Source organism: Anas platyrhynchos, chromosome 3 (genome assembly GCF_047663525.1).
Source record: "Anas platyrhynchos isolate ZD024472 breed Pekin duck chromosome 3, IASCAAS_PekinDuck_T2T, whole genome shotgun sequence".
Classification (NCBI taxonomy): domain Eukaryota; kingdom Metazoa; phylum Chordata; class Aves; order Anseriformes; family Anatidae; genus Anas; species Anas platyrhynchos.
In genome coordinates this window covers 87,235,767-87,258,387 of record NC_092589.1, presented here as the reverse complement: position 1 = coordinate 87,258,387, position 22,621 = coordinate 87,235,767, and positions in this window count along the sequence as shown.

Sequence of the window (22,621 nt, the reverse complement as noted above, 5' to 3'; positions counted from 1 at the left end):
GAAAGTACATTGGCTAAACCATGTAACCAGTGTTGTCGTTCTCATAAGAATGATATTTAAATATAGTTATTCGCCCTTTGGAGATCCTTTCTTTATTTTCTACAGTTTTGTTGTTCTATGTTAATGAAATCAAGCAGTTCCATCTCCATGAAAAAAAAATCATCTTTGGCTGAGACTATTTGTTACTTGCAAAGTTGATTCTCCACACATCCGGTTGCCATACAGTTATTTTCTTACTGCTAAACTCTTTCTGGCAAATGGTTGAAGATTTAACTAAAAATAGTGAAGAAATATAGGGTTTCTATATTGACCAAGATAACTTTGTGTTTTTTTCCTTGAAGAGGTCACACAAAAGTAGAAAACTGCCATTGAAACTCAGAAGAATCTCATATTTTATGTGAATATGAATTATGTCAATGAAGAACTAATTAGAACTGAGAGAACACAGGGCAGTGAGTAAATCAAAGATAAATTTGTACATCATTTATTGTCAGATGAGTTCTTTCTCTTTGAGGTTGCTCTTCCAAGGGCTTCCCACGTGCAACAAAATGCACAGATGCCTGTGAATGTGTTTTATGAGTCTTTATTTTCATCATTTCTGGCTGTGGGTTTTCTCTCTGCCAGCAGCCTCTGGCTCTCTCTTTCCCTGGCTTTCTTCTGGCTGCCTGTCTGTCCATGGGAAGCTGTTTGCTCTTGGCATGCTCTGTTTCAGGATAGGCAAACTCTTACACTTTGTCCATGAGGATTGACTTGTTTCAAAGCACAGCTACCAGCACAGGCTTCCTCCTTGCTGTACAGTTTCTGCCTTGAAGAAGACAGAATACAGGACAAAGCAAACGATGAACAAATTAACTAAATGCCATCCATGACAAATCCTGAAGACTCAATCAACTTGATGTACATGGGTTAAAAAAAAAGAAAGTGTTATGAGTTGCATTACATGGCAGACTGAGACATACCTTATTTTGAAACAGTATCAATCTGGAGAAATATTACATGCATTCCTACCTGCACTGAATGATTGTACAGAAAAAAAAAAGAACAAAACAACCCCCCTACAAAAAGAAAAATAACAAGCAATTTTCCACTGTGTTGTTACAGCAACTTAAAAACACGTAAGTGTAAAATTATCTATTTGTTACTTATTAAGTAGATAATTTGCTTCTTGAGCTATCAAATGTGAATTAATTTTAAGGATTTTTAAAGCTGTAATCCTCAAGCCATTTAAGTTATACTGCACTGTTCTCAGGCTATCCTTGTTCTGAAAAAAAAAAAAACAAAAACAAAAAAAAGATTCTTCTGCTGCTCACCCATTCAGAGTAATTGGCATCTAAGAGGTTGCTGATAAATCTGAAAGCATGTGTTCATTATAAGATCTTCCTAGCTGACACCATCCAACATAAAATGGGTTTCTATTCTAAAGGAAAATGCAAGGTAGATTGTGTGAGGTTGTTTTTCTCTCTATTTTTCAATGTTTGTTATTGATTTGAATGTGAAAAGAAGCTGTGAATATTTTGAAAATAGTAAATCCTCATCAAAATAGATATTGACAAAATTCTTCAGAAAGCAAACAACTAAAATTCTGAAGATTCAGGCTAGTGTTGTGTCAAAGGTTTAGAGCAAACTAGCTAATGATTTTTCCAAGCCATTGAAGATTTATTAGTGCTTTTTTTTTTTTTTTTTTTTATTAAGTAATAGCTTGTTAGAGATACACTAAAGCACTGAAACTTTGGGCAACTAATCATACTGACTGCTGAGTTGTATATGCTTGACAACTACCATTCAGTAAATACAGCTTGAAGTTAAATTATATGTTTTGAAAAACAGTGTTTCTTTTCAGGATTTTTTTAATCCGTGAAACCCTCTCTCAGGAAATATCACTGATGCTAAGAGTTTACTAGATATCAAAAATGATTAAGCATTTATGTGGATTGAGAGAACATCCATATTCTCCTTACTCTGGACTAGGATTATTGTTATTATTATTAGGGATGTGATATTTGATCTTCTAGTTAAATCACTGAGAATGATATATTCTCAGGATGATATATGCTTAAGATATGTTTAAGAGAATAAACTAGCCACCAAATTTATGGGCCAGAGGAAAAAAAAATGTAGTTATTTTGCAGATGTTTACTGTAGGATTTCTTGTGACTTTCTGAAAATAATCAACCACTACTCAAGTTTAGGAGATGTTGAATTAGCATTATCTATGAAGTTACTTTGAACATATTCAGGTTTTTCTTACGTGTAGCATGTGAACTTCCTTTTACTTTTTTTTTTCTTCTTTATGATTTGCTCAAATATTGTGTTTTCCAAATTCTAAGTATTTATGCTGATATTGCTTACTTTTACATTTTACATATACATTTACAAAATGTCTGAAATATTTGCTAATTATATCTCTTCTGATTTTAGACTCATTCTCCCTATTACTCAGACAATTCATGGTTTTTGTTTTGTTTTGTTTCATTCTGCTTTTCTTTCACTGCTGTAGAAAAGCATTTTATTCAGTCATTAGTTTCGAAAGGATTGAAATCATTTAACAGAAGAGGAAAAATGAAACTGAACATCCTTATTTTTTTCCCCAAAATAATGATATATCTTCTTCTTTTCCCATTGTTGTTCTCATGCAGCATCCTTGCATTGACAACGGTAACAATACTTGTTAGTACACAATGTTCCTGTAAGCTTATTATGGTTAATAAGCTGCAGTTTTATGTTTAACACAGAGTGTTTGTGTATCTCCTGTGGATTATTTGAGCCTCTTCTTTCACATCCAGAAAGAATGGAGGACATCTGCCAATTTTTCTGATAGATAAAATGTATTTTGCAGTTATCTCTCACAGAATCTCTTCAAAACTGCTGTTTATAAAGCTTTTTTATTATTATTTTTTTATATACAGTAGGAAAATAGAAACTTGGGAATTGCAGTGATTCTAGTTCAATTTCCCCCAAAAAGTGAGTTTGAATACTGGGCTTTAGTGCTGAAATTGGAGAGAAGAATCCAAAGCAAAACAGATCTCTTGTATTGGCTTTTTAGCTTGTGTTTTCAAACTGTGTCATTTTGCCTTGTCTTCTGTGTTCTTTGTAGAACATAAGTGAGGCCTTTCTGCCATGGATACCATGAAGAAGGGTTTATTGATGCTTTTCTCCCACTACAGGAATGAGGAGGTGCCTAATGGCATTCTGGAAACAAGATTATAAGCTTTTAAAAAAGAATGTATTTAGACACACAAGTAACTGTAGTATCACAGGATGCTGCAGATGGGGGGGAAAAAAAAAAAAAAAGAATTCTCAGTATTAGACATGTTTGTAATAATACAGTTACTGATGAACATTTAAAGGTGGGCCTGAATAAGCCTTCTGGCTCCGGAAGTCCCTAAGCTACTGAAGTATTTATCATATTTATCATTATGAGGATAGCTCTATACTTATGTCTGTTTTTCGGTTCATCTCTGTCTTCTAGCTACACTCAAAAGCAGGAGACTGGATGTATGGGCCTTTGGATTAACAGTTGCTAGACCATGTTTTGAAACTTTCATGTTGACCTTCTTTTTGGTCTTCTTCCTTTATCAACACTTATCCTATGTTCCTGGTTATTCTTTCTCTAAATGCAGACTATGATTGTAAGTGGAAAATAGTACAGAACAGAATTTTTGTGTTTGGTATCAGTAATCAGGTGCTTCTAAATTGGAAAACCCCACGTACTTGGGAGTATATCATCACTATTTGCATTCATTAAAGGACTTTCTGTTGCTTTCATGTACCTACAGATCTATGTTGCATCACACTGTTCAAACAGCTTCTGAATCTGCTAGTGAAAAAATGCTGTCTATCAAAAATGAATGTATTCTCCTTTTTGCAGAAATTGTGCTCCTTCTATTTTTATGCCCTTGTAATATTACATTTGTAGTTCATTCAACAATTGTTGATCTTCCATATTTACAGTATTTTGAGGTATGTGGAATTATTTATTTCAATTTATTACCATGTATCAAATAATCATAAAGAGTTGTGTTTTTTTTTGTTGTTGTTGTTTTTGTTTTGTTTTCAGAAGGCTAAGTATCCTATATGTTTACTACAGGTTACTCTCATGTTAAAACAGTAAAATAATGATACTGACACATAAAAGGCTGATCGAGGCCTAGCGTGAGACTAAGATCTTCTGAGTGAGAATAAGATCTTCAAATATGGAATGCAGCCACTGAATTTATATTCAGTAACTACAGTACATGTTGGTTTTGTTTTGTTTTTTTTTTTGTTTTTTTTTTTTTGAAAAAAAAAAGAGTCAAATTACAAATTTGATTAAAATTAAAATAATGCAAGGAATGTACCAGAGTGATAGATATTGTTATTTAAATGGCATGTTCCATAAAGAAGCTGTGATGGAAAGACTAGGAAAAGAGAATGGTTTTGGAAAGTAGTTTAAAAATATAGATTGGTCAACTAATCATATACCTATACCATATGCTTCCCAGGGTAGTGGTCATGGAACCAAGCCTGCAGGACTTCAAGAAGCGTTTTGAAAAATTTCTTAGACGTGGTTTAATTTTTAAGTAATTCTGTTTGCAGCCAAGAGTTAGACCCAATGACCCTTGTGGGTCCCTTCCAGCTTGAGATATTCTCTTCTTTTCTACTCTGTTCTGTGGTGTCATGACTACTCCACATGAAGTAGAAATTTAAAGCAGTAATTTGTATGCTTCATAATGTGTTGATGGACAAAGTTAACCCACATTTCAAGCAGCATTTAATCATTGTGGAATTCTAAGATGAATAGTTGAACAATTGAAGTGAGGTTCTGAATAGCCACCAAATAAATCTGTGTTATAAGCCCCCATGAAAATTAGGTTTCTTTACTAAAGCTACCACAGAAACAAAGTGATTGTACAACAGGATCAACATGGATTTGATGGTCTGACTTAAAATTAGGTATTTAAATTCAGATTCTTTTTCCAGTTGAGTGAAATCACTATGTAATCAATCTGTAGTGACACATTTATCCTAATTGTACTTCTTGAGAGGTTTCCCACCAAATATCCTGTCTACCTTGATCTCAACAGGTCCATAAAATTGCTGACACATGCAGAGCACCCTGCAAAAAATCCATGTCCCAGTTATCACACAAGGAATTTTTTCCACACAGTTTGATTACAGCTAGACCTAGCAACAGCTCTGGGGCAATGTGGTACATACAGACTCATTCCTTTATACTTGGTCTTGAAATGGCTGAAGTGTTGCCCTGAGGAAAAGCTCTAATGCTTTGTATGAAGGGAGTTCACTCAGAGGGGGTGGCCAAAGGGATATGGGCTAGTGGAGGCCTCTACTTCCCTGTCTGCTGCCCTCCTTTCAGAAGCCACTGGTGTTACTGGGCTGACCTGCACAAACAAAGCTGCTGAACAGGAAACGCTTGACATGCGTCCTTGGCCTGCCTTCCCTAGCTGTGTGAACTGGGATCCTGCAAAGTAAGGTGCCCCAAAAGAGCCTGCTGAACCTCTCAGATAGAGACTGGAGGGTGAGTTCTCTCTTTTTGGCATTGGAAGAAAGAATCATCTCTAGCACAACCTGGCACTGTGTTTTGCTCTACAGATTGAAAGAGGCATAAACATGGGTACCTCCTCATCAGCTCACAACAGGGCATGACCAATGTCAGTGCTCAATGGAAGCTAATTTCATGCCAGATGGAGAGGTGAAAGTGTTGGATTTAGCTTCCCAGACAGGCTCTTGACTTCATTTTCACAGCTGCTTAGCAAAGCATCCTACCAGACAAGATATGTGAATCTAGCATCACTCCTTGGTCTTTCTTGAGCCATATGGCAACACCTGTGTATAAAAAGAATATAAATGTAGGAGGAAAAGACATAGGCTAATTTTAATAATATCTCCAACTTCTAGTTGAAATGCAAATCAAAGGGAGCCAGAAATACAGGAACTGAATGAACAGAAAGTGATCAGTGATGCATGTAAATGTCAGCTTGTCTTTGTCTGCTGCTCTATGAAGTTGTGTTTGTGCAGTGTGAGAACAAAAAAAAAAAAAAAGGATCTACATACATTTCCACATACAGTAGATTTGTAAACCGGATTTTTCTTGAATATCTCTAGGTGATTTTCATAGGGTTCAAGAAGATGAATTGAGCCAAGAGCAGAGTCTCTCACCTGTCTTCTAACCGTCTAGTATTCAGTAAATTGGTAATATCTGCTTAAGAGAGATGAAGGAAAAAATTGAAGAAACGTTGTCTTCCTCACTTTTCATATGCACTGCACTGCTGAGATCAGGATATACATTGGAAAAGGCCCACTCAAAACCATGCCTGCAGGATCTCCTGCAGTAAGTGACTTAAAAATGAGTCAGTCCTGCAGCTGCAGGAGATGTGGTTTCTAAATGACTTGAGTGTACAATCATATTTTGTATTAAAGAAAGAAGTGTCTCCTCGTTAATGAGACAATCTGCTTTTTAGGCCTGTTGGTATCTTTCCTAAGATAAGACTGTTTTTAAAATGTCACTTAAGATTGACCTCTCATTAAACTCACATTTTACTTGAAGATGTAGTTCAATACAGGCAGATTACTGCCTCTGCAGTAGTAAATACTGCAGGAAATTTGTATTGCATCTCAAATCTTTATTTCCTAGGTTCCACTCCTGTGTAGAATAATTTGATTCATTTCTGCAATGCATCAGATTAAATTCTGACAGGAATTATCTGAAGATATTCCCAGTACTGTCTTTCCCTCAACTCTCTCATGAAAGACTGTATTTTTCTCCTGAAAATTCTCAGCTCTATAGTCCCTGAAACAGTTGCCCTACAGATACAGTTTTAAGTATGATTTGATAATCTGACTAATGGGAAAAAAAAAAAAAAAAAAAAAAAAGCAAAAGTTATCTCCAACAACAAATTAAAGCTTTCTCTATGAGTGTTTGTAAGTTAACTTCCATTCAAGGTTACATTCAGTGCACAGTCACCATTGCCTGATTTTTCTTCTGTGAACTGGGGAAAAGGAAAAAATGTGTTTTTGTTTTTTTTTCAAATTTGTTTTGAAGTTGACCTAAAGAGCAAAAGGGCAGTCTCAAGGGACCTGTGGCAGCAGCTTCTCGAAGTACTCAGATGAAAGTCAATATCAGTGCTGAACTTGGAACTGGAAAGGTAAAGTTTGAAGCTGAAATCTTGTACAAGAGGAAGCCAAAGTTTAAACTTGCATGAGTTTAAATTTGGAGGAGGACTGTTCTGAGTCCTAGTAAGTGTATGAACAGTTTGTTAAGATTTGAGGGTAAGCACAGAAGACTGAAAACATAATGACTTTAGGGATTTTTAATCCAGCTTTATGAGTTGTTTTTTTTTTTATTTATTTTTTTATTTTTTTCATAAAAGAAATTTTAAAATAGCACCCATTAGTCTTTCTAAATACAAAATTTACTGAGAAGATCTATTCTGTGTGAAGAAAAACATTCTAATGTTCACTTTGTATTTATGTATCCGTCTGTCTATGCATGCATAGCTCTCATTAGAAAGATGAGAAAATATTAATACATCTAGATTGCAATTTGTCAGTCAAAGCATTTTAATTATATCATCACTAACAGGATATTTATGGAATGAAAAGATCAGAAGTGGAAAACCTAAAGCAGAAAAATGTATTTTACGTTAGTAAGAACACCTTTTGTTACTGGTGTTACATCTTGTGTTCTCATCTTCCATTTTACTTTATATATCACCTGTCTCATGAATGCCCATGTAGGAAGGTTAGTGGTAGGAGGAAGACCATTGTCACAGGGGAACCTCTGGAAGAAAGACAGTTAGAACAAGCCACTTGCTACCACTGATATACCTTTTCTGTTGGCAAGGAAATCTCCCCTTCCTCGTATAAAGTTATTGAATGTACATTAGTAGCATGCTATATAGACAAATTATTAACAGTTAAGCATCTTATAAGTATAATTTGGTGAACTTTAGTTTTATAAACATTGATTAGCCACTTATCAAAACCCTTCCTTGAATTTATTTGTACAAATATGTCAGTCTGAATAAAATTTTATCCTTGTCTGAGAAAAGTACAAATTAATCGATAGCTCACCTCTGTCTTCTTTAATTTCATATGCATGAAAAATGTGTGGGAAATGTTATTGAGCTTTTATTTAAAATCAACTTCAGTTTTCATCTACTGTAGGAACCCTTTCTCAGGGGCCATGCTGACCATTTGTATAGGTTTGTGTAAAACAGTCTCTAATTGACAATCCATCATTATTCTCAAACAGGGCATGTCATGGAACTGTTTCTCATTTCTCTTTTTTTTTGAAACTTTTCTCACCATATGATTTTCATTCCTTGCTTGACTAAATGTATTCATTTTCTTCAAATATGTGTATATATATTCAGCAAAAATCAATTGTGAAAGTCAGAGATTAATTGCAATTTTGCTACAAATTCATCAGATATTTTTTGTTGTGGGGATTCTTTTAACTACAAAATAAATATTTCATTTCAACTTTTTTTTTTTCCCTTTTCCTTTTAACACTGCCCAAAATTCTGCATAAAACCTGTTTCAGTTCAGGACAAGCCACTCTTTCCTCTGTTGTAAAACCACCATACTGAAGTATCCTGTATTCCCTCAACTCTGTCTGTTCACAAACTCCAACAGCTTTCACTTCACTTTTCAGCTTCACTTCATCACTTCATACATTTGAAGACCAACAGGGATTATTAGATCACTTAGTCTGAGCTAAAAATAACACCAGCAGTACAATTTCACTTAGTTAAGCTCTGTAGTAAGCCAAATAACTTGTAATAGCTCAAGCTTATGTCCCAGCACAGCCGTCATTCTTGATTTGAAGATTTGAGAAACTGGAAAAATATCATCACTGTCCTTCATAGTTCTGATAATCACCACTGCAGTTAAAAAATTTGCCTCATTACTGTTTTGAATATGTCTAGCTAAAAGCTCCAGCCATTGATTCTTGTTATATCTTTCTCTGCTAGTTGAAAAAGCCCATTGGTCTCTAAGAGTTCTCTCAGTTCTGCACCTTTAGGACAATCTATGCTGCAATAATACAATAAGCCTCAAAAGATCATAGAATCATAGAATATCCTGAGTTGGAAGGGACCCTTAAGGATCATCAAGTCCAACTCTTGACACCGCACAGGTCTACCCAAGTTCAGACCATGTGACTAAGTGCACAGTCCAATCTCTTCTTAAATTCAGTCAGGCTCGGTGCAGTGACCACTTCCCTGGGGAGCCTGTTCCAGTGTGCAACCACTCTCTCTGTGAAGAACCCCTTCCTGATGTCCAGCCTAAACTTCCCCTGCCTCAGCTTAACTCCGTTCCCGCGGGTCCTGTCGCTGGTGTTAATGGAGAAAAGGTCTCCTGCCTCTCGACACCCCCTTACAAGGAAGTTGTAGACTGCGATGAGGTCTCCCCTCAGCCTCCTCTTCTCCAGGCTGAACAGGCCCAGTGCCCTCAGCCGTTCCTCGTACGTCTTCCCCTCCAGGCCTTTCACCATCTTCGATGTCCCATTTGAGAACAGTTAGGCATTGACATTTGGATGTTCTCTTTTCTATGTATATTCTGCAAAGACTGCTGAAAACAGACTACTTGGAAGTAGTAGCATCTAGTTAACTAATTTAACTACTTGGTATCTAGTTAGAAACATCATTGCTAGTGATATAATCAATAAGTATTGATTATATTAACCTTGTTTTGCAAGGAAATGAGACTTTTTAATCATACTGGTTTTCTGTCTCTCTCATCTTCTCTCACTTTGCAGGGAACTTGGGAACATATTGAATATTTTTGTTTGATAGGTCAGTAGAAATCATAATGTTTGTTTTCATTTATCTTCTTATAAAGACAGGGGAGCATAGAGGCCTCCGTTCAGTTTGTTCCTCTCTGCCCATTCCTCACCCACTGAAAGAATAGCTGCTCTTGCCTATTTAATTTGTGCCAGTACCAACAAGCTGAAAAGTGTTTGAATGGTTCAGAACCAGCCACATTAAATGCACCCAGCAAGAAGGAGCTGTGGGAGCACTTTAAAGGGTGGTTATGGGATGGTAGGTGGGATTCCTGCAAGCAGGAATCACAAGGGTAAATGAAAGAATTGCAGAAATGGGATAGGCTAGAAGAACTTATAGGGTAATATGATATTCCCTGGAGAAAACTGCATTTTTTTAGTTTAGTTACTGACACAAATTGTGGCAGCAATTTTTTTTCTGTAACCACTCAGTATTCTAGCTCTGAATATAACAACAATCCCTGCGGTATAAGTATCAGAATCACAGTAAACAGTCTTTACATCATATTGTGCAGCTTCTTGTTCTAAAAGGAGTATCAGAATTTTATATGCATAGTTTATAGGCAGAAGACAAGTTTCAATGTCCACTTGATATGCAATAAGGTTGTAATACACTGTTTAAAAACAATTCTCTCAGCTTTAGTCCTGGTTTTGTGGCAGAAGAAAATATCATTTGTCTTGTGCTGTCATCTTCAGAAACTTCTTTTATCTTTTAGGACCAAAATATAACTTCATAAAGCCAAAAAACAGGTTTCTTGCTACTTTTCACCTTTTCTTTAAAAGTCTTTTATCTACTCTCAGGCTTATTTTACAGGCGATAATTCCTCTTCACATCTAAAACATGTGAAAGGAAAAATAACCTTTCAGAACTAATTAATGAAGATTATAACTCAGTAGGTTAAAATATGTTTAAAATAATTAACCATGCCATTTACTGGTTGGAATTCTCACAGCTTTTTATTAAGGGTTTTCAGTAAATGGTTAGCCCACAAGATATGCTAGAGCATAAATAGGTGTCTGCTGTGTTTCTGACAGAAACCTATAATGACCTTATTTTACTTCCAATTCAAAGCAAAGTTTTCTTTCTAAAAGTCTCTCTCGTGCTGGAACTCTGACTGGAAAAATGACTGAAAACTTTAAACATAAAACAAGTTTCTTTACTGAGGGAATCCTCTTTTGTGGGAAGAGGACACTACACAGTATTATCTGGTATGTGTAAGGAAAAACAAAACAAAACAATACAAATATGGGAACAGAGAACTGGATTTCTGACAGAATTGCTACATGGACTTTTAGAGAAAATCTCTTAACTTCAGGGTAGTGTTCTGGGGGAACCTGAAGAGAGATAATTTCTCAAGAAGATCTTTTCCTTTTTTTCCTTTTCCTTTTCCTTTTCCTTTTCCTTTTCCTTTTCCTTTTCCTTTTCCTTTCTTTTTTCGTTCTCTTTCTCTTCCTTTTTGAACCTCATCATTCTTATCAAAGATTTTCTTCAGCCTGATCCTTCAAAAAAATAGTGAACCTTTTAAAACATTTTTTTTCAAGAGATTTAAGAGATTTCAAAATAAACTTGGAAGGAAAATTCATATTTGAACTCTACTGATGAAATTATACATTTCTCAATGGTCAAAACCTGTAAAGGATGACTAAATTTTAAGGAAACTAAGGGGAAAGGCAAACCTCTATCCTTAATATTGTGCATAAATCTATTGAGACATGCATGTGCTTAAAAACACTAAACTGAACCGATTAGCTGAGATGTGTTTTAAACTGGCTTCTATTCCTCTTTCTCAATATTCATAGCAAAAATGAATTCACTGACAGCTATATCAAACTCTAGAGTCTGGCTACTATGAACCAAAATAATTTATATATATATATATTTTAAATCACTAGAATCTTTTTTGTTAACTTTATTGCTGATTGGCCTAGTCCTTAATTCAAGTACCTCCTAATTACACAATACCATTGGCTCAGATAATATGGAATAATGTGTCCCATGTTAATCCTCATTATGCAGCTTTCTCACCCTGTTCAATGAAGAATAAATAAACAAAACTTTAGTATTCTGTTTGTGAAACAGTCTCTACCTTGAGAAAAAGTCAATTTCACAATTTTAAATAGTTGCTAAAATTCACCCTTCACTTTTCTAAGCCACTCTGTCATCTTTTTGCAGCGTGTTTAACTTAACCAATATTTGTATTTCAAAAACTCTTTTTTTCAAGTTTCTTATTTCAAGTTTCTATTTTCAAGTTTCTATTTGTATTAACTTCTCTGCATCACTTATTTCTGATAGGAGTACTGGAGCCAGACTAAACGATGGCTGATCATGGAGCTTAGTTTAAATGGGACATAAACCCACCACCAAAACAAAGAGTAATTTAAATGTGACACTGGATAAAGTGATGTCATTAAACGGAAAATAAGAGATCAATGAGGAAGACAGAACTATCACTTAAAACAACGACTGGGCTGCAATGCAATTAGTGCCTAATCAAAGATAGGCACTATCTGACAGGCAGTGGTCAGTTAAACACTCCAGTGCATAAAGTATTTGTAAAGTAATGGCAAGACTACAGGCAACAAATTGGAAAAAATAACAGGAGGGGCACACAACATGAAGTTCAATACAGGGTGGGCTAAAAGAAATGCAACTGGACAAAAATGACTGAAACAACAATAAAATGTACGTTGCTTATGAAGAATGAAATGGTGAGATACATATTCTTTTTTTCTGTTTTCAATTGGCAGTACAAAACTGGATGTTTCCATTGTTAAACTGAACCTCTATGAAGTAGAATAACTTTGAGAAACATAAAATTCTCTTGCAGTAGCCATAGGAGCTTGCTATTGAACAAAACAGATATGGCACAGTAGTGGCAAATTTTTCAGCAGAGAGAAATGTTACTGGAAATTTACTAGAAAACTCGCTAGCCTCGTATGGCCCTCTGATTATTATCCATTATTATGGATTATTATCCATTATTACTTTTTCAGGGCTTTTACAAAACCTGTCATCAATCTGTCAGTTGTTTGGAGCAATCAATGTGAGCAAGCAGAATCCAGTTGATATCTCCTTCTCTGAGTAGTGACTGAAAATAATACTTAAAGAAACTGGAGTTGATAGAGAATATCACTGCATAGATAAATAATTGAGAACTGGAATTGATGGTCAGCTTTTTCAATAAAGCACAATGTACAGATGCCTGCAGTTATTCAGAGAATGAAAAATGAAAACCTGTTGCAGAGTTGTAGAAAAGCTTTGCAATGCTGACTGACTGAAAGAAATAGAATGGCTGGTGGAACATAGCAAAGATATAGGCAAGATATGGAGGGAAAAAAAAAATCGTACCTTTTACATAGATAATGCTGGAATCTGATCTGTTACCATTCAGGAAAGAGAAATTGAAATTAAAATAAACCATTCTTGTTAAGGATCTCACCTAGTTTCAGCTGGGATAGAGTTGTTTTCTTTCTAGTAGCTGGTGTGGTGTTGTGTTTTGGATTTAGGATGAGAATAATGTTGATAACACACCAATATTTTTATTGTTGCACAGCTGTGTTTACACTAAATTAAGGGCTTTTCAGCTTCTCATGTTACCTTGCCAGTGAGGAGGTTGGGGCTGCACAAGGAGCTGGGAGGGGACAGAACCATGACAGCTGACCCAAACTAACCAAAGGGATATTCCACACCATGTGACATCATGCTGAATAATAAAAATGGGGGGAGTTGGCCAGGGAGGTGGTCACTGCCTGGGGACAGGCTGAGTATCAGTTGTCAGTTGAGGTGAGCAATTGCATTGTGCATCACTCATCTTGTATATACATTTCTTCGTTATTATTATTATTATTATGTATAAATATCTGAGGGGAGAGTGTCAAGAGTGTGGAGCCTGTTTCCACACTGTTTTGCCCAGTGACAGGACAAGAGGCAACAGGCACAAACTGAAGCACAGGAGGTTCTGTCTGAATATGAGGGGACACTTCTTTACTGTGAGGGTGGCAGAGCACTGGGACAGCTTTCCTAGAGAGGTTGTGGAGTGTCCTTCTCTGAAAATATTCAAAACCCACCTGGATGAGTACATGAGTATTCATGAAACACAACATTTAGAGTTGGAACCTGAGTCTGAAAGCTGGGAACTCCAGGAAACTCAGATCCGAATATTTACCCTTGTCCCATCTCACATCTGGGTGGGGGAAGTAACAGCTAGTCATGGAAGGGTATCAGGTTCTCTGAAGAGGCTGAGAGAAGAGGTGTAAATAAGATTGCAAAACTAAAGAAGTTATCCCACTACCATGGAATACCACATGGATAATAAATCTAGAACCTTGCAAAAGGGTACAAGCAGCATGAAACAGCATGTGGATCCCTAAGGTCTTATTTTTAATCCTGGAGAGGATGAGCAACTTGTGCCCTGAGAGACACTTGTGCCCTGTGATAGAGAACGGTGTCCCAAGAGCCCTAATTTGACTTAAGCTGTGAAGATGAATAGATACCTGATGAAAGGGATGATTCAGTATGTTTTTTATTAACATGCTAATTTTGGCAGAAATCATCTGCCATTTTTTGTATAGCTGTCATAGGCTGCAGAAATGTCTCTAGTTTTAGTATCTTGACGTTGAAAATGTTTTGCTTGCTGCACTCTTCTGATGGTTTCCTTAAACCACCTGGGCTTTGTCGACAGTTAACAATTTTAGCTTTCCATATATAATCATTCAATGACTAGTTCTATCCCTCTTTTCAAGACACTTTAAAAATAAAATAAAATAAAAATTAACAAACTCTTTCATACAGAAAATAGGTGCAGAAAGAGCACTCTCTGATCACTCTGCCAAGACATAACTGTTTCATAACTCAAGGTGTTGTACAGCCCATACACTGCTCGGTACCGGAGATGTAGGTAATCTCACGGTTACAGCTGCTTTGTTATCTCTCACTGTTTAATTAAGTTTTTTCCCCATTCCATTTATTTTTCATCATATTGTTCATTGTTTCCATGGTTGGTCCATTTTTTTTTTTCTTGTCCTTGGTGCCTAATATTTATTTATTTATTTATTCATTCATTCATTCATTTATTTCTAAAGGGTTTCATTAAACTAGTGTGTTTTCCTGTTCTCCATCTTTAAAGAAAATGTTTATTCAGGTGACGCCTCTGCCTTCTTTGGACTGTGATCTGTCAGTACCAGCAAGCTCACTAGAAGTTCACCTGATTATTGAAGAACACTTGGTTTTATTGTGATAATGCCTCTCTAATTGCCCTTATCAGGACAGGGCATAGAGAATTCCCAATCCACTTGTAACTCACAGATCTTATTATCCTCTGCTCATTCAAATGTAATTTTGTTTTCACTGCCTTTCTCAGGTCACATAAATGAGACAGCAGGTTCTTCTTTTCATTACATTTGATGTTTTGACCTCTGTTGCTTGAGGCAGATCATACACTAAAACCAATTAAAGCCTCATTAGGCTTGTGGGGGAGCTTCAGCAGAGGATATGGGACTTTTTTTTTCTTTTTTTTTATTTCTTTTTTTTTTTTTTTTTTTTGTGCCACGTAGGTTGCCCTGCTCCCTGCCTTGGCTACCTGGTGTCTAGAGAGCTGCCATGAATGTCTCCTCCTTAAAAGTGCTCATGCCAGTTTCTCTTTATGAACAGCAAAGCAGCAAGCCCTCAAGGCTGGCTGTTGTAGAGCAGAGATGGGACATGATGTTGCCAAGGTGGCTGGAAAAGGGCAGGCTCCCAGCTGCTCACCTTCCTCCAAGAATTGGGATCAGGGCTGATGGGAAGGTGTCTTTTGGTTAATCACATTTTCTGCCTGTTGCTGGAGGTGGCATTGATTATTCACAAACAGCACTTTAGCCTTTTAAGTTGGTGCTGACAACACATTGCAGCATGAAGCTAGAGTGCATGGGGAGGCCCTTTGAAAGAGAAAGAAGGCTGAAGCCTAACACAGTGGGAGCATTAAATACCTTTTGATAGAGTTTATAATAGCATCGTCAAAAAGAAAGATTGTTTTCCACAGCAGTTTTGAACAGACTGGGGAGTTGAGGGAAGGAAGTCCCTGCAGAAAACAAAACCAAAACAACTTTCCTGCTTAATTTTCAAATGTTATATATTTTAGCTAGTTTTATGTATTCAAAGCCACTTTAAAACTTTGTGATGTTTTAAAAGGATATAGAAGGTTCTTTAGAGCAAAAGGAAATAATATGAGATTATTGTGGAGAAAACTCATTTACATCTTTTACTGTTCTGCTTTTAATGAGGTGGAAAATTGTGAGGATTTTTTTTTTCTGCCTCCTGAGACATAGCTTTATCCTACTATATCAAACTTCCTCACGTGTGAGCTGAAAATTGGATTGAAGAATAGTAATTGAAAACTATTATGTCTATTATGTGAATTTTGGAAATATCCTGGAATGTTATTCTGAAACTTTTAAATACTAGCAATTTAGGAGTTATCAAGTGCTGTTCCTTTGGCTTTATGCTTTCTGTGATTGCACCTCTAACATTTTAAAAGATAAAAGGTTCACCCAGCATGATTGAACTTGGAAATATATGAAAAATAATGTGGCACTAGATTTCTAAATGTCAGCAGAATGAGGAGAGTAAATTTCTTTTCACTATGTTGGAAACTATGTAGGAGAGAACAAAACAGACTAAGGAATGGTGACCCACTGCTATGTGTTCTGTGTTTCTACAGATTGAGGAAGTTCAGCACTTGAGAGGAGCACTGTGTTCTACCATCTAGAAACAGGAAAGAAACCTGTATGGTGTGGCAGTAAATGCAATTTGTAGAAGTAAACATCAGAGGAGGAATGTTCCTTTAATACACTGCATTAGTTTATACAGCATTTTATAAAGTATGTCTTAAAAACATGCTGAGTGAAAAATTTTATTCCAAAATTAAATAAAATCTAATGGATCAGTTCATATAGCTATGTGGGCTTTTGTCTTTATCTGGGAAAAGATCTGTACCTTATAGGTGTATGAAGTATTGTGAAAACATCATTCAAGCAGATAAGACCACTTTGGCATGTCCATAATAAACTGACTGTTTTCAGATCTCTTTTGATGCATTCTCCCTAGTGAAGTCACTGCAGGCAGTACCTCCATCTCCTCCTCTCCACCCTTTTCTCCCCAAGGCACCTGTCAGTCATCCTCCAAATTCTATAAAACACAAGGATTTCTTCCAACATCTGCAGGGCTTCATGTGCCATATCTCCTCCCTAGCAGCAAGTGTCATTTCATGTATTTCCATCCCCAAATCCTTTCTTCCTTCAATCCCTGTGTCTCACTGTGTTTTTTGTGAACTCCTTTCTCTCCCCCATGCTGATACTCTCTTCTCTGCTAGGGCAGTATTAATACCTGAGAGGTGGTGTGTTAGTATCTTTCTTTTTGTGGTGTGGACTGGCTGTATGATATAGGGGTATTGCTATGCAGCAAGGCATTAACAAGATTCAGCAAGTGGTCAGCAAGATTCTCAGACTGTGCTGCTTTGCGAAGCAAAGAGAGGGATGAAATATGTATGCATGCAGACATGGTGTTTAGGCTGACCAGAAGAATTGTGGGTATTTTCCAGTTCAGTTAGCAATAGTACTCCTTTATCCTGGAGGGTTTACTGTGATCTAAGGGACAGGGAAGAGGTGAGAAATTGTTGTCATCTCCTTTTTATTTTTATTTTTTAATATACTAATTAATTCCCTCCAACACCATCCTAAATCAATACATTTCTAGTGATCTAAGCCTGGAAAATTTCCAGGTTTGAACACATGTGTCTTTCAGAAATTATGGACAAACAGAGCAGTAACATTAAATTTAGCACGTGTCCTCATCGATTTACACAGCAGCACACTAAAATTTAAGATTTTTTCTTGAATATTTTTTTTTTGTAAAAATGAAATATTAACTATAATTTTGGGTAGCTTTTTTTGTAGGGAGTTGCTAGGGGAATGAACAAGAACATTACATGTCTCTGTGATTGGCACTGATGTTGCTCCTGCTGAAATATCATGGTCTGGTAATGGGGCCTATAGAAATGCCAGTTTTAAAAGATGGTGATAAAATTGTGCAGAGTTGAGAGTAGAGCCACTGAACTGGAAAATATGCTTTATTAGTAAGTCTTGGGAGATTTATACACTTCAGTCTGTAGAGAAAAATTTAAGGAGTCTTATTAATACATACATGGGGCATGGAAAAGTTCTACTCTAGAAGATTCTTTAGTTTAGCAGACAGGTAGAAGACACTAGTGGCTACAAACTGAAGCTGAAAAAATTTGGACTAGAAAAACGGAAGATGGTTTTAGCAGTTGTGACAATAACTTCTTGGAAACACTATGTGTGCAAAACATTTTGTTATAATGCATGTCTTTTTTTTTTTTTTTTTTCCCCTGAAAGTCAAGTACATCATTGATCAAACAAGTTAAATCAAGGATGTTTTTTTTTTTTTTTGTGTGTGTAGAGATTAATTTTCAGTATGCCAACGATTTTATAATATATGGAAACCTGACTGTGGTATTGGGACTTATTTTCTGCTTCTCTGCAGATAATTTTTTTATTTATTTATGTTTTATCTTATTTTTTTAAACCAGCAACTATGTAAATTATGATGACAGGTGTTAACACACTACTCCCTTGTCAGACTTTGTATACTTCAATTTCTGTTTGCTGAACCAAAGTGATTTTGAAACTTATCTTGGTCTCCATTGGGCTCCTGAGTAGTCTCCTTCTTTGATCTTTCTGCTGGGACGTCTCATCTCAGACCCCATGTTGGAGTTTTCTAGAAGCGGGTCTTCTTTGTCTTGTGGCACAGGTCCAGGGATATTTGGTAATCTCCCAAAAATAATCCAGTTGCTTAAATACATCCTTTCCCAGAGCTCTCTCTCACAGTTTAATTACTGAAATATATAACACAGTAAATGTACAGAGAGATTCACCAAAATTAGGCTTTACTTTAGCCACCTTTCCAAATTGATTTGTTTCTTCTCTTCTCTTTGTGTTTGGAGGCAGACTTTCTGTCTTTCAAAAATTAAAGAAAGGAAGGTTTATTATGGTACAATATCTTCTGTCATCTAACCATGTAAAATCTCCATCAAACCTTCTATCTGTTAATTAGTTGGCAGTGCCTTCAAGTAGGTTAGTTTCCTTCATTTGGCCACCTTCTTTGTACTTAGAAAACTAAAGACCTTCTAAAATCTGTGTCACTGCCATTCCATAGCAGAGCAATACAAGCAAAATTACATTTGTCTTGTGATGATGTATGTGAAAGAGCACAGAATCTTATACTGGGATTCATTAACCATACATAGACTCTTCAAACAGTCGCATCTTTGTAGCAGTCATCTTAATTATTTTGAATTAATTATTTCAAGTGAATTAGAATTGAACATTTGGGAAGAGCTGAAATATGTACAACAGCATCAAACTTCTATAGGAGGTATTTTTTCAAAGTAGTGTTTATTATTCAGAAAAATCAAAGTTATAAGATAGGATCAAAGCAGCTGTGCTTCAGAATGACACAGAAGGAGAGCACTAGGAAGAGAATCAAGTATTCTGACCTACTTGAAGGCCCCTGGGCTCTCTTTAAGTTTTGGTTGAATGAATGCATCAGCAATGCAATATTACATCTCTAAAAACCAACATCTTTGGGGGGGAGCTTATATCAATGTTAATGTTCATTAAGGTCATGATTTCCTGAAAACAAGTTTTTATGTAGGGCAGTTAGAATCATAGAACCACAGAATAATTTAGGATGTCAGAAGGTCATCTTGCTGGCATACTGCTTAAAGCAAGGCTTTGATGTTTTCTTGGGTTGTTGTTAGGTTAGGGATCTGTAAGGGAGGATCTTAACTCCAAAAGACAAAATCTTGTCCTGTTAAGGCAGAAATCTCATCAACATTAATTTATGTCTATTTCAAATAACTATGTGTATTCTAAATGGTTATGAAAATATTTTCTTTTGCAATCTTCTCTTTATTACAAGCATCATTCTTGATGAATTAATTACTGTCAGTATTAGCCAGTATTCAGGATCCAGTAAATAAAAGAAAAAATCATGCTGTGATCTCTTGTAAATAAGACTGGTATTACCATTTGCTAACTGATATTTTCATTTTTTGGCCCTATTATATCTGTATTACCTGTAAGAATAATGTCATTTTTCATTTATATGTGTAACTAAACAAACAACAACAACAAACTCACAACAAGCAAAGCAGGAATTAATATGATTTTTCAGGAAAAAAAAATAATAAAAAAATCTTACGGAAACGACTCCAAAACCTGCAGAACTAACAAAAATCACTTTTTTATACATTTCAGTCTCCCCAGGATTTTATAGCAAAGATTCAATTCAGCATTCATTTCAGAGTTGTTCTTAAGAGTTATAAGGAAAGTTGTCCTTTTGTTCTTTAATTTTGCTGCATGATGTAAGTATAAGTCATTCATCGTTCTATTTGGGCCCTGTTGATCCTACGTAAATTAGTTTTTGTTTTCAGTGTTGGCTAGAGGTTTTTTGATAGCTGAAGAAAACATCATGAAGTTGTTTAGGGTGAGAAGAGGACAAAAGCAAGTAAATATTTTATAATGGTGCATTTGATCAGATTGTGTCTTCTCTGTGCTAATGCACATATAATTCCCCTTCCCAGCTACTCAAAATGCAGCTATCAATATTTTCTTGATCTGGCCATAATATTTTTACACTCTGAATCCTCGCATTGATCCCCTTGTTTTGTTGCTGACTGCAGGATCTTATTAAGTTCTAGTGAATGTCTTATTGACAATCTGAATTTTTCACATCCATCTTGAGTCTCCAATCTTTGGTGTTTTTTCTGCAGATGGAAAATTCTCCTTTACATAAGGTACTGGCCTGGTAGAACTGTCTGCTCTCCTTTTTCCCTGAAAATGTACTTCTCATAGGGTGTTACAACAGGAAAACTAGCTAAGAGATTCAAAACTAGATAAGAGATTCAACATTTACTTTGCTTTTACTATCTCTTTTTACAAAGTGGAAGCTCTCTTCTCAGAGATCTGGGTCTATAATTTGCCACATTTTAAGAACTGTTCAGATTTAAATTCAATAAACTTAGAGTAGTTATTTGCTATTGGATTCAAACTGGGCAAAACTTGTTTCAGTATTATTTGATTCAAAATATGTTTTGTGTTAAACAGTTTCCTTCTCAGAGTAGAATATAAAGGTTTAGTCATCTCCGTTGAGCTATTACGGATGCAGGAGATTTTGATTATTTCCCAGTTAAGATCCAATCCCAGCACCCAAATCAAGGAAATTCAACCTCTTGCTATCAAGTCACACATTTGCCACTTTGATTTCTACAAACTAGTGACACCAAAGCTGAAAATACTCCACATTGTTTTTATGTATATTTTTATTTTTCTTTCCAACAATAAACCACTTTATTTTTTTAGTCAAGCCATTGAACATTGCCAACAGTAATTATGTATTTTTGTTCTGTCCCCTTTCCTTTTTCTTAACTCTGACTGCAGCCTTAAAAGACAAGGTACCATGGAAACTGCCTGATCTAAGTTTTTCTAGAATACAAGTCACTGCTTTTCAACCAGTTTGCCATGCTTCAGATTAATGAAAATTTCCTGGGAAGAAATAGATATTCTTAATCATGTGTATTTGATCATGCCATTTACAAAACAACATAGCAGTGTGACATTCACCACTGCACCAAAGAAAACTAGGGCATGAACTACATGAATCTATTTTCAGCTGTAGAAATTACCACTTTTTCTTTTACTGGCAATCTTCCCAGTTCAATAATGATTAGCAAATTAGTGTGTAGCAAACAGTTGTGATGCATAAACTTTCTCCAGCTGTTGCCAAGTCAAAAATGAATAAAATCACCAAGAGGCTTACAACTCTTTTATGAGTTTTGCTAGAAGCTAAACTTAATTGGCTAACTTAATTTCTGCATTTACAGTCTTGACTGTCCAATATGAAACAGTGAAAGTCACTGAATACTTGACTAAATGACCACCAAAGCCTTCTCCCACAGCTAGAGCTGCCAAATCAGTGAAATGTCTGTATTGATGCATCACAACCAAAGGGGGTTTACCTGGCCTGTATGTATGTATAGAGAACACAACAGTGGGTTTGAAGGATGCTGTAATATACAAGGACATGGAGGTTCTATTTGTTGAAGATTTCTATTTATTACAGATCACCACAAATCACCACTAGCAAGTATACTAAGTTTAATAAGGCAAATATAGAGAGATATATAATAAATTATTAGAAATATTGCGAGAAAAAAAATAGTAGTAGATATTAAAGGTATAGAAACAATTAATAGTAGCAACAGTTAGAAACAGTAAAATCCTTAATATAGCAACAAATATGAATTAGTATGACAGGTTCAACAAATTTATCAATAATACTGTAGTTGTGAATATATTTGTTAATAACCAAGTTAGCAGTATTTTGAAAATATGTGTATCAATACTATACCTATCACAAACATATTTGACACTTCTATACTTATTAAGACTATACTAATATACTTACAGATGTATATGTTCATAAAATCACTGGTACTGATCACATTTAACCAGTCCCAGAAGGGGGCAAGTCAAGGTCAGTGACCTCAGATGGTCTAATAAAACTGATCTCAGAGACCAATCTTTCCCCTAGAAATTAGCCCAGAAGGGAGACCAAAGCAATGGAGAGAGTCTCACTTTGAAGCTGATCCACACCTATGGGATATGTAGTGCTGCATAATTTATAGGTCAGTCTGATGTCAGCGTCACCAAGTTAACTTATTCAAGTGAAAGTTCAACCTATTCAAAAATAATATAGAGATTAATATGATATGATATGATATGATA